The 13,083-nt window shown below is 45.5% G+C and overlaps 1 protein-coding gene across 1 annotated transcript in view; it reads left to right on the top strand.

Annotated features, from left to right (window-relative positions):
* Positions 1 to 3,261: 3,261 nt before the first annotated feature.
* The window catches only part of SPSB4 (splA/ryanodine receptor domain and SOCS box containing 4), a 204,144-nt gene continuing 194,322 nt past the window's right edge, over positions 3,262 to 13,083 (top strand). Inside the window, exon 1 of the mRNA XM_029077604.2 lies at positions 3,262 to 3,881. The gene's annotated coding sequence lies outside the window, so the exon portion shown is untranslated. The remainder of the gene's footprint in view (positions 3,882 to 13,083) is intronic.

Genomic DNA, 13,083 nt, shown 5'->3' on the forward strand with positions numbered 1-13,083 from the left:
TGTACTAAGCACTTGAAAAGTACAATTCGGCAACAGAGACAATCCCTACCCAACAACGGGCTCACAGTCTAGAAGATTGACCTTTGTGGTTCTCTAGTATTTGCTAACCAGTAACTAGTGCCACTGTCATCTGTCTCTCTTGATGTCTCAGTCTCTCCCACACTTCTTCTCCAAGATAGTTACTTCTTTTCTATTTGCTGTACACCAGACTGCCTGTCTTCTATTGCAGTCTCCCAACTTTTGATAGATTACACCTTTCCCCATTTTCAAAGTCCTACTAAACTATATCTCCTCCAAGTCCTGACAAATTCCTGATTTCCTCACCTTATTCGCCCTTCCTACTGCATCACCTAAGTATTTGGGTCTCTACCCCTTATTCATCAATTCATTCATGCATTCAATCGTATTTCTTGAGAGCTTACTGTGTGCAGAGTACTGTACTAAGCACTTGGCAGAGTGTGATACAACAATAAACAGGCACATTATCTGCCCACAATGAGCTGACAGTCTAGAGGTGGGGAGGCAGACATCAATACAAATAAGTAAATTACAGATATGTACATAAGTGCTGTGGGGCCGGCAAGTCGGGCCAATGCAGAAGGGAGTGGGAGATGAGGAAGGGGGGGTTTAGTTTGGGAAGGCCTTTTGGAGAGGTGCCTTCAGTAAGGTTTTGAAGAGGGGGGAGACTGACTGGAGGATTTGAGGAGGGATAGCATTCCAAGCTAGAGGCAGGACGTGGGCTAGGGATCTGTGGTGAGGCAGGCAAGATCAAGGCACGGTGAGAAGGTTAGCACCAGAGGAGCCAAGTGGGTGGATTGGGTTGTAGAAGGAGAGTAGTGAGGTGAGATAGGAGGGGGCAAGGTGGTGGAAAACTTTAAAGTCAGTGGTGGAGAGTTTTTGTTTGATGCAGAGTTGGATGGGCAACCATTGGAGTTTTTTGAGGAGAGGGGTGACATGTCCTGAATGTTTTTGTAGAAAAATGATGCGGGCAGCAGGGTGAAGTATGGACTGGAGTGGGGAGAGACATGATGTTGGGAGGTCAGCAAGGAGAGTGATCCTATCCAAGCAGGATAGGATGAGTAATTATATTAACATGGTAGCAGTTTGGAAGGAGAGTAAAGGGAGGATTTTAACTATGTTGTGAAAGTGGGATGGATAGGACTCCACCCGCTTAAGCACTCCACCCCCAGTTCCACAACACTTATGTAAGTGTCCTTTTACTTTACCACTTCCCCTACCTGTAGTTTATTTTAATGTCTATTTATTCCCCCCGTAGACTGTAAGCTCCTTGAGGGCAGCGGTCATGTCTACCAAATGTATTGTATTGTACTTTCCCAGGTGCTTATTCATTCATTCATTCATTCATTCATTCATATTTATTGAGCGCTTACTATGTGCAGAGCACTGTACTAAGCGCTTGGAATGTCCAAATCGGTAACAGAGGCAGTTCCTGCCCTTTGACGGGCTTACAGTCTGCTCTCAATAAATACCACTGATTGAATACCTGTCTTCTGCTATTACATTGCTTAGGGTTATGCTTCATTTTGTCTCGAGAGAATTTCTTCTGTCTAGCCCGTTGAGGGTTCCCCCCCATTTTTACTGATGGTAGAGTAAGCAGTTAGCTATTTGGGTATCCCATTGTTGTCTGTTCTCCTATCCTTGTCCAAGGAAAGTGTGGAGTGACACACGTGCCTTTGATGCCGGTGGGCTGACTGCATTCCAGGATCTCATTGTCTGTAATAGTTTCTGGTCGGGTCTGGCATGTATGCAGTTTTGGAGAAACTGCTCTAGAAATTGGGCACGGAGCTAAAGTAGGTTCGTGAGACAATGTCAAAACAACATACCGGGGCCCCAGAGTTAAACATTTCTCATCGCTGGATGATAATAAAATTTTCATTTTTTAGTGGTCTTTAATCCCATTTTGATGAAAACGATACTTTTTCAGGATCATCTTCTAGTGTCTCATTGCCTGACTGCAGGCTCCAAGATGGAAAAAAATTACAACTGGCTGGGCTACAAGGGGTTAACTTTTTAATTTTTATAATGGAAAATTTCCATCCTAGAAATTACAGCTGATAGAGCCTACATAATGACTGTCTTCCATGAAAGCCTTGCTTTGAAGTTTCTGGAAGCTAGTTTACTTCACCCGTCCCCATGTTTAAAACTTTTCTGGAGGAAGGAAATGGGGTGGGGAGAGTTAAGAAATCGATTTTAAAGTAAAACCCTGCCAGGGAAGAAGACAAAGTTGTGTTTGTCGTCTTACCCATGTGATTCCATGCCTGTGTACCTGTGACCTTGAGCAGCACTCCTTCTCTGCCTCTTCTTCATCTTCCTCCTCCCTCTCCCCACTTCCCCCCCCACCATCAATTTCAAATTTCAGTTTAGAATCTGCAGTTGGACACTTCCTCATCCTGATTAAGTAAGGGGTGATTGAAACGGGTGAGACTTATCGAAAGACTGACGGAACGGTTTAAACTGAAGTGACTGTGCAATTCGGTCCTTTTGGACTTCTTGCTAAAGACGAAGCGGAATGCTCTCCTGAGGAACTTGAAGGAGCCGAACCTCCTGCCTCAAAACTCATCGCCTTCAACCCGCCTCCCGTACTCTCTTTTATTTTATTTTTTTGCTGCCCTCTTCTTTTCTTCTCCCCCACCTCCAGGACCACCCTTTCATCCCTTAAACCCTCTTGCACTTGCTAGCGCATCCAGGCACTTCCAGGAAGCCAACCGCAACCTAAAACGCAGCCGATCCAATAATAATGATTGAGGGTAATACTCTTTATTAAGATCTTACTAAGCGCTAATAATATTTATCGAGAGCTCACTAAGTGCTAAGGGTTGGGGGTAAATCCGTGCTAATCGGAACAGCCTCTGCCCCACAGGAGGCTCCCAAGGGAGAGCAGGAATCCACAACCTAGATAGATAAGAGAAAGAGGGAATAAGGGGTGTGTGTGTGTGTGGGGGGGGGGTGTTTATTATTAAATGTCTCCTTTTTTTTTCACCTCTGTCAACTGAGACCGTTCTCAGTGAACTCTATCCGTGAGGAAATGCTGGGATTGCTGTAGAGGGGGAAGATCTATTCCCTTTTCTAGCCAGTTGGTGGACTCAGGTTTGTGTGCAATCCAAAGCCTGGGTGGTAATAGTGGTGGTGGAGGACGGGGTGGGGGGGAGGAAAGGGGCGTTGCCATCTGTTCTTAATTCCCCGGTCATTGGATTAGTAGCCTTCGGTGATGAGATCAGCGGGATCTCGGCTTTCATAATGGGGCAATGCCCGGCCTGGGGGGGCTTCCCATCTGGGGGGGCTCGCCCGTGAAGGAGTGGAGGGGGGAGTGTGGAGGGCCCAAGAGGTCAAACGGTCTCTCGCTGGCCAGAGCAGAGGAGCCCTCGCGGGGAGGGCGACGGTTTTCCTGGGCGCACATTCCTTGCCAGACATCGGTGGGGAGTCGGGGGGCTCCCCTGCCCCGGTCCAGCCCGGCCCGAGCTCTGGTGGCCGGAGGGGAGGGCCGAGGGCCGGTCCTGCCGGAGCCCAGGCCGGGCAGAGGCGACGCCCCCCTCGGCGTCCCCACCACTGCAACTTCTGCAAAGCGCTCGGCCAACTCCCCGTCCCCCTTTCTCCCCGTCCCCCTTTTCCCCCCTCCTCTCCAAAGCCTCGGCTTTGGGCAGGAGCGCGCCCTGCCACCGACTGGGAATTCCGGGAGTCCGGAAGTCTGGATTGGCTGGCTGGCTGGGACCTAGGGAGCAATTCCCTGGGATAAAGCGCCGCTATCTCCCTCTCTTCGCTCCCCGGAGTTAACTTCCCCGGGGCTCCTCGTTCTTTTTTCTTTCCTCTTCATGTACCGGATCCCCCGAACACTTGCTCCATCGGGCTGATGGTTTTTTATGGTGAGTAACGTGGCCGCGTGGGCTTTATTCTTTTTTCCAGTCGGCCGGGGTGGAGTTGGCTCTTCGTCCGGGAGTGGGGACGGAGATGGAGGGGTTAGTTCCCTCCGGATGCTAGGCTTCGAACCCGAACGGCTTGTGGGAGAGAAAGTTATTCATATTCTTCTTGGGTTATTGTCTGCGCCGAGGACCCTTTCAATTTGCCACATCCAGCACTTTGGATGTTAGGTGAACCCAGGTAGTGATCTGTGTTTCTGTTTCTCTCTGTGTGTTTGTTCCTCTCTGTGTGTTTCTCTGTTTTCCCTGTGTGTTTCTCTCTTTCTCTGTTTCAGTCTTTCTCTGTGTGTTTCTCTCTTTCTCTGTGTGTTTCAGTCTTTCTCTGTGTGTTTCTCTCTTTCTCTGTGTGTTTCTCTCTCTGTGTTTCTTTCTCTCTGTTTCTCTCTTCTCTGTGTTTTTCTTTCTCTGTTTCTGTGTTTCTTTCTCTGTGTTTCTCTCTCTCTCCCTCTGTTTCTGAGTCTCTCTCTCTCTCTCTCTCTTTCTCGCCTCCTTCCCCCACCCCCCACTTTTGTTTAGTGGAGGACCCAGTAATGTGTATTGATCCTCATTAGCTGTCTGGCAGACTCAGAGTAGTAGGGGTTATCACTGATGTCTGATCTTCAGGCTAACATTTTATACAGACTTGCAGGTAGGGGGAAAAATCTAATATTATGGCTGAGAAACGTCAAATACTTCTTTGCCTTTCCCTTCTCTCCCCGCCAGCCCATTACAGAATATTTTATTGCTTTAAAACAAGGCTGAGAGGTCTTACTTGTCTCAGAGTGTGTGGTCCTCAAGTGGATTTAATTTCAGAGGTGAAAAATATTCCTTAAAAAAAAAGCATGACTAATACATCTAAATTAGAGGAGGTGCTATGTTGTTAATAGGGTCTTTCCCCTCTTCTCACATTATTTGTATCGCTTTTGTGGGGAAGCCACAAAACGCCTCAGCCTTTTACCCTCTTTCAGTCACCAGTAGGATCCTGACTATAGCCCAGGGGTTACAGGCGTTTTTTCCCTCCTCCAAGTCTTTCTTGCTCTTCGTGAGAACCATTCGCAGAAAGGCAATGTTGCATCTTGAAGGCAGTTTCCCCAAATGACCACTCCAAAGGGATTTATTTTCAAGAAACTCCTTTCAAAACCACTGTGTGCTTTTGAGAGAACTTGTAATAATGAAATTATAAAACCATAAGCACTATCCTCGATAAAACAACTTTTGTGGGTGAAGCTTACTCTCCGGGCTTGCTCATTTCTCCTCTTCATATACTTGAGTTTGTCCATTTTCTAGAAGGGAGAATTGAGATAGAGGAACAAAGAACTGCTCCATGTCTCAGCCCGATTGAAGTAAAACCCAAAATAGAAGCGAGGGTTTCTGGCTCCTACTTCAGATCATGCTGTTTCAGTCAGGCTTTTGATTCTAGCCCCCGTGATATCCTCACTGACAAGATGGGAAAGTTTCTTCTTAAATATACTATTGTTAAGTGGATCCCCAGATGAGGCATAAGTTGCACCCAAAGGAGTCCTGAGTTTTTCTGGGGCGACAAATTAAGTGGTGTTTTACAGGGCTTAGTCTTCGGATCAGCTCTATTCGTTATCACTGATGATGTTGAAGACTGGATGAAGGAATCAAGAATTTACAGGTGAAACCAACTTGGATGGGGTTGCCCCTTTTTGGAAGCTAGAAATAGAATTCAAAGTGTATATAGGTGTATATGTGTAAAATGTATATAGTATATATAGATGTAGGTGTATATTTGTAAAATGGAATTTTACATGGAATGGAATTCAGTGGGCATAGTGAAATTTAGAAGTCCTGAACTTAAAAGTGCAAAAAAAAAAAAAAAAGCTGATTCTGAATGGGGAAAGATAGCTAGGCACAAGTAGAACAGAAAAATTCCTGATCAGAAACTGAGTGTTAACCATGTAGAGCTGGTATTATAAAAGCCACCATGGCATGGGTTGGATGAACAGTAATATACTATTATTATGTGATTTGCAAACTGCTTACTACATGTTAAGCACCGTTTTAAGCACTGGGAAGATACAAATTAAGGGGGATTATTCAGTTTAGAGGAGAAAAGGCTAAGGGGGACTGCCCTTGTGCTTGAAAAGTTTGTATTATAGTAATAATAGTAACTGTGTTTTAGTGCTTGCTATGTGCTAAGCAATGTACTAAGTGTTGCCCTAGATACAAGATAATCAAGTCCCACCTGGGACTCACAGTTTAAGTAGGAGGGAGAATAGGTTTTGAACTCCTATTTTGAGGATGAGGGAACTGAGGTCCAGAAAAGTTATGGGGAAGATGTTGATTAGTTGCCTTATGTAACAAGAGTTAGGGTTTTTATGTTTTTACATAACAATAGTTGAGGAAGATACAAGTTAATTAGGTCAGAAACAGTCCTTGTCCCTCATGGGACTTGCAGTTCAAGCGCAAGAGAGAACAGGTATTGAATCTCCATTTTACAGATTCGGAAACAGAGGCACAGAGAAGTTAAGTGAATTACCCAAGGTCACACAGCATGCCAGTGGCAGAGCCAGGCTTAGGGCCCAGATCCTCTGACCCCCCCAGGCCTATGCTCTTTCCACTAGGCCATGCTTTTTCCATGTCCTCCATAAACACATACATGTGTTCAGAGGCAGCTCAACCAGGACCAACCAACCTGGAACACGCTGAAAATATGATGCCGCTACTCTATACCTCTCTAATAGAGAAACGAATGTAACATGTGTGAGCACTCAGAAGATGGTCAGCTGTTTCCAAAAGTGCACATTCAACACCTGAAACTCGGTTAGAACCCACCACAATCCTTCCTGTCTCTCAAGTCTACAATCAAGGTATTATCCTTGACAACGCTTATGTTCAGTCAGTCACCAATTCCTTGTCAGCTTTTCCCACAAGAGATCCAGAATCTGCTCCTTCCTCTCCATCCAAAAGGCCATCGTTTCGGTCCAGGCTTGACTACTGCATAAGCCCCTTTGCTGATCTCTCTGCCTCCAGTCTCTCCCCTCTCGACTCCACACTTCTGTTGCCTGGATAAGTTTTCTTAAGAATTGTTCAGCGTACATCTCTCCCTCTCTTCAGAAACCTCTCTTTCTCCTACTCATTTTACTTGTTTCTGTCACTACTCTACGGCTCATACCTGCTGCTCCTCTCAAGCCAACCTTTGTGTCTTGTCCTCATCTTTCCTCACCAACCGGTACTCAGATGCTTCCTCCTGCCTGGAACTTCTTCCTCCTTCACATCTGGCACACTAAAGAAGACAGCAGTAGAGTCCTTCTGAAATCACATCTCCTCTAGAAGGCCTTTCCCAGTTGATTTAAATCAATTGTATGTACTAACTGCTTACTCTGGGCCGAGTACCGTACTAAGTGCTTGAGAGAGTACAACAGAGTTAATAGAAATGATGCCTGCCTTCAAGGAGCTTACAATCTAGCGGAGGGAGACAGACACTAAAATTACAGGTAGGGGGTTGTCATGGAGTTGAAAGATACTTGCTACTCTCCTACTACAACCCAGCCCACATACTTCATTCCTCTAATGCTAAGCTTCTCATTGTACCTCTATCTCATCTACCAACCTCTCGCCCACATCCTGCTTATGGCCTGCGATGCCCTCCTTTCTCATATCAGACAGATAATTGCTCTCCCGCACTTCAAAGTCTTATTGAAGGCACACCTCCTCCAAGAGGCCTTCCCTGACTAAGCCCTCTTCTTCTCTTTTCCCACTCCCTTCTGCGACACCCTGGCTTGCTCCCTTCATTCATCCTCCCTCCCATCCCCTCAGCACATATGTATATACCTGTTATTTATTTATGTATAGTAATGCCTGTCTCCCCCTCTAGACTTTGAGCTCGTTGTGGGTAGGGAATATGTATGTCGTCGTATTGTACTCTCCCAAGCTCTTAGTACAGTGCTTTGCACATTATAAGTACCCAATAAATAGGGGGAAGAGCTGAATACCCAACTGCTCATCTGCTACCCCCAAATGCCACCTAAGCACTTGGGTACTAACCCTCCCTGTCCCACAGCACCTCTGTACATAGGGAGCAGCATGACCTAGTGGGAAGAGCACGGGCCTGGGAGACAGAGGATCTGGGTTCTAATCCCAGCTCCACCACATACTTGCTGTGTGACCTTGGTCAAGTCACCGAATTTCTCTGTGCCTCACTTCCTTCATCTGCAAAATGGAGATTTAATACCTCTTTTCCCTCCTCCTTAGACTGTGGGCCCCATATGGGAGCTGATTATATCTATCCCCGTGCTTGCCACATTGTAAGTGCTTAGCAAATACCACAATTATTAATTATTACTAATATTCATTCTCTATTATTGCCTCCTCTCTGAAATTTATTTTGGTGTCCTTCTCTCCCTTACCTCCCTTAAGCTCGATTTCTAAATTCCTTGAGGACAGAGAGTATGTTTACTAATTCTGTGATATGCTCCCATGCAGTTAGAACAGTGTTCTGCTCACATTAGGTGCTCAGTAGGTACTCTTGCTTCATCACAGCCAGGAGTGACATTTTTAGAAGTACCTGGTGGTGGTTGAAGGGGGGAGGGGTAGTTGATTGATGACAGAGATTTTGATTTGGATCAATTTTACAAGCTTCAGTATTTTAAGATATGGAACTGCCTTGTGAAATTATGATGTGGTTATACCCTTGACCAAAATAGATGAAAGTAATGACTACCATAGCAACATCCGTCTAAGACAAACACATACAGGGTGCTAGGTAGAACCCTGGTAATAGTATTTATTAAGCACTGGCTGTGTGCAAAGTGCAGTACTAAATTCTGGAAAAGAATACCTGGGTAAAAAATAAACAGGGTCCTTGGCCCTCAAGAGGCCTGCAGTCTAAGAATAAGGGGTGAAAGGGGTCTGGTGATGGGCATATAAAGAAAAAATATAACACTGAAAACAACATGAACGATGAGGACAGGGATAAATATAAAAGTCATAGGACGCTGTGTGTAGAAGAGCAGAGCTGTGCAGAGAAGAACTATGTGTGGGCTTCCCTTGGGTCTGTGGGGGCGGCCTGCTGTCCTTACTTCTCCAAAACCGAGATGGAGCAAAGCCCGTCAGGAAGGAGGCACCAGGATGACATGATGGAGGTGGAGCCGGGGAGGGGGCCAGTAGAGGGGCGGCATGGGTTACTGGCTAAGCAGCTTTGCCCTGTGGTGGTTTGGGAGGCCGAGGCGCATTCTGTTGCCACTTAATAATAATATTAATAATGATGGCATTTGTTAAGCGCTTTCTCTGGGCAAAGCACTGTTCTAAGCGCTGGGGGATACAAGGTGATCAGGTTGTCCCATGTGGGGCTCACAGTCTTAATCCCCATTTTACAGATGAGGGAACTGAGGCACAGAGAAGTGAAGTGACTTGCCCAAAGTCACACAGCTGACAAGCGGCAGAGCCGGGATTAGAACCCACGACCTCTGACTCCCAAGCCCGGGCTCTTTCCACTGAGCCACTTCTGTCTTTCCCACCGAGTGGAGGGGAAAACAAACTGGAAAGACATAGATGACCCAGTGAGAGGGCAGAGCTGGGCAGTGCAGGTTAGCAGCCAAGTAGCTCAACTCTCCCATGGCTCGGGAATCCCAAGGTGCAGGCTACTGCTTGTCTTGCTCTCTGAGATGGCTCTAAGAGAATAAGTAACTGGCCATATCAAGGGGCAAGGTGTCCTCTGTCCCATTCCCCAACGTTAACAGGGTCAAGTGGAGCTAACTCGAATGCGGAGTTGAGTCAGACTCATTCTCTGCTGCCAAGCTGGAGGATGCAGAAAGAAGCTAGATGTTGGTGTAAGCAATCCTTTTTGAATTTTTAGGATGTCCTTTTAACCTAACGGGCTATGAGCATCATCAAAAACATTAGGGTTTTTTATGATATTTTAAGTGCTTATTGTGTTCCAGGCACTGTACTAAGCGCTGGGATAGATACAAGTTAATCTTGGTTGGACACAGTCTGGGTCCTACATGGGGTTAACGGTCTTAATCCCCATTTTACAGATGAGGGAACTGAGGCACAGATAAGTAACTTGTCCAAGATCACACAGCAGACAAGTCGCAGAGCGGGGATTAGAACCCAGGTCCTTAAATAATAATAATAATTGTGGTATTTGTTAAGCACTTACTATGTGCCAGGCACTTAGGCGATGGGGTAGAGGAAAGCAAATCTTGTTGGGCACAGTCCCTGTCCCACGTGGGGCTCAATCTTAATCCCCATTTTACCTATGAGGTAACTGAGGCACAGATAAATTCAGTGACTTACCCAAGGTCACACGGCAGACAAGTGAAAGAGGCGGGATTAGAACTCAGGTCTTTGTGACTCCTAGCCCAGTGCTCTATCCACCAGGCCATGCTGTTTCCCAAGGACTTCTTCAGGATTTGCTCTTTGTAGATGGCGGTATTCTTGAGTCCCACGTGATCAAGACCAATTTGAGGAGTCATTTCAGTATGGTTGACAAAGGGTCTGAAGGCAAATCAAGGAAAGATTTGGCCCCAAGGATAGTCTTTATGCATCCAAAGATCTTCCTTTGCAATGTGGAACTGCAGGCTTTCACAGAATTCTGCCACTGCCTAGTGATGCACTGGTTAAAAAAAAAAATAGAATTAAGAAGGTCAGCGTGACCTTTGGGTGATTGGCAGAGCGTGGCAACAAGATGGTATCAAGGGTCAGACTAAACTGAAAGTTTTAGGAGCTGCAATGTTCCTCCTTGAGAATGGTTATGAGAGCTGTTCCCATCACAGATGCAACTGCATTCAGTCGTGTCAGTCTTCATGTCACCATCATCAATGGTTACACGTTCAAAAATAAAGGGTAATTCCCTCCCTTTGCACATCCAGACAGAAAACTAAAAATATTTTTACCCAACAACTTGCTAGCCGGTCAGATTATATTGCTTCTGAAAGACCATAGCAGATTCTCAATTTTTTCTCCCAGACTGAATGGATTTTCTGTCTAAGCTTTCACTGTGAACGTCGTCACCGTTGCTGCTATGGGTCGCTCAGTTTGGACTTTTAGTACCAAGGGTCTGAGGCAGCAGAGCTCGGAGTTGCTTAATATAATTAGCCTTTAAGGTGGCAGATTAGTCTTTCTCTTCATGAAGTGCTCAGTTGCTCAGTTGCCAAGTGCTCAGCGCTTGGGTGCTGGGAGCGGCATTGTGGTTCCATGAAGTTGCTTGTTTGACACCATGGAAACTCATCAAGTCTCAAAATCTGAATTGGACTGGTTTGGGGGTGAAGATTCTGCTCTAATCTGCCTCTTGTAATCAACATCCCCATGACAAACAACTTGGCCAAGAGTAAGAGGACTTTGTCCGGAGCCTCTTATTTTAATGGCACTTAGCTGCTTAGTGTGTGTCAATTATGTATTTAAGTGCTTAGTATGTGGTAGATACAAGTTAATCAGGGTGGGTATAGTCTCTCTTTCTCCTGGGGCTCACAGTCAAGCAGGAGGGAGAACAGGTATTGAATCCCCATTTTTTTTTTATTTTGCAAAATCTGAGGCATAGAGAAATTAAATGATTTTTGCCTGAGGCCACACAGTAGGCAAATAATAATAATGTTGGTATTTGTTAAGCGCTTACTATATGCAGAGTACTGTTCTAAGTGCTGGGGGAGATCCAGGGTAATCGGGTTGTCCCACATGAGGCTCACAGTCTCAATCCCCATTTTACAGATGAGGGAACTGAGGCCCAGAGAAGTATAAGTGACCTGTCCACAGTCACACAGCTGACAAGTGGCAGAGCCAGGATTCAAACCCATGACCTCTGACTGCCAAGCCTGGGCTTTTTCCACTGAGCCACGCTGCTTCTCTATACATGGAGCAGCTGGAATTAGAACCCAGGTCCTCTGGCTCCCAGGCCTTTACTCGATCTACAAAGCCACAGTGCTTTCTCACGCTGCTTTTTTCTGCACATTGTCCTACACTTTAAATCTCCTTCTTCTATTTAACCTCTTTGACTGCCGCCATGCTACTACACGGTGACATCTTTGACTTCTGTCTAATGCTATGGCAACAGTTACTTTCATCTGAATTCAGGATGGCTTTCAAATGTTGATAAGCCCTGCACTGATGATAGTAAAAGGGATTTCTCTTGGCTGAAGGAATAAAATTGCTATTAGATGAAATGGAAATTAATAAAGGAAAGGGAATCTTAATGTATTGGAGATTGCGACTAGGTTTTCCAAGGGGAACTCTGATATTCATTTTGGTGACATTTGCATGTCTTGGCTCCTGGACTGAGTCAGCAATAAAAGCACAGAGCAGCTCCGACTTCAGTTCTGTGAAGACGTCTGTAATACACCGGCTTCCCCCCAAATTTTCCCAAGGGAAGCTTCAAGGAAAGCTAAAATGGGAACTTCGGGATTCTGCTCTTGCAGACTTTTCCAGTGTGTTAGTGTTTGTCAAGTGGATCGAGACTTTTGCATGTGGTATTTCTTAGCTTTGCCTATGTCAAGAGCATGGAAACATTAGCTATCCTTAGCAGTAGTAAAGTCAGAGTGTAAATGAGAACTTTAGAGTGGAGGTCTGTGGCCTGTTGCAAACTGCTGCGAGGATATAACCTGGACTTGTTAGCAGACACAGCTCTTCCCTCTCCCTACTCCTCTTGCTCCCTTTCACTCCTTGAATTCACACCTTCTCTATAAGATATACAATATACTTAATTGTATGCTGCTTAAAGTCTAGAAAATGAAAATCCTGTCATCCAGCATAGCCCAAATTTGCTCCTATGAATTACAGTTAGTGAATGGGTTTTTAATAAGTAGGAAATAAGAGGAGTAGGTAAGTACACTTTTTTTATCATATTTGTTAAGAATTTACCATGGGCCAAGGCACTGTACGATCTGCTGGGGTAGTTACAAGATAATCGAGTTGGACCCAGTCCCTGTCCCACGTAGGACTTAGTCTTCATCCCCATTTTGTGGATGAGGTAATTGAGGCATAGATAGGTGACTTTCATTCTTCAGTCGTATTTACTGAGCACTTACTGTGTGCAGAGCACTGTACTAAGCACTTGGAAAGTACTGCTCAGCAACAGAGAGAGACAGTCCCTGCCCACACTGGGCTTACAGTCTAGAAGGGGGGAGACAGACATCAAAACAAGTAACCAGGCATCAGTATAAATAAATAGAATTATAGATATATGATAAAAACACAAGTAAAGAGGCAT

This window comes from Ornithorhynchus anatinus, chromosome 1 (assembly GCF_004115215.2).
Source record: "Ornithorhynchus anatinus isolate Pmale09 chromosome 1, mOrnAna1.pri.v4, whole genome shotgun sequence".
NCBI lineage: Eukaryota > Metazoa > Chordata > Mammalia > Monotremata > Ornithorhynchidae > Ornithorhynchus > Ornithorhynchus anatinus.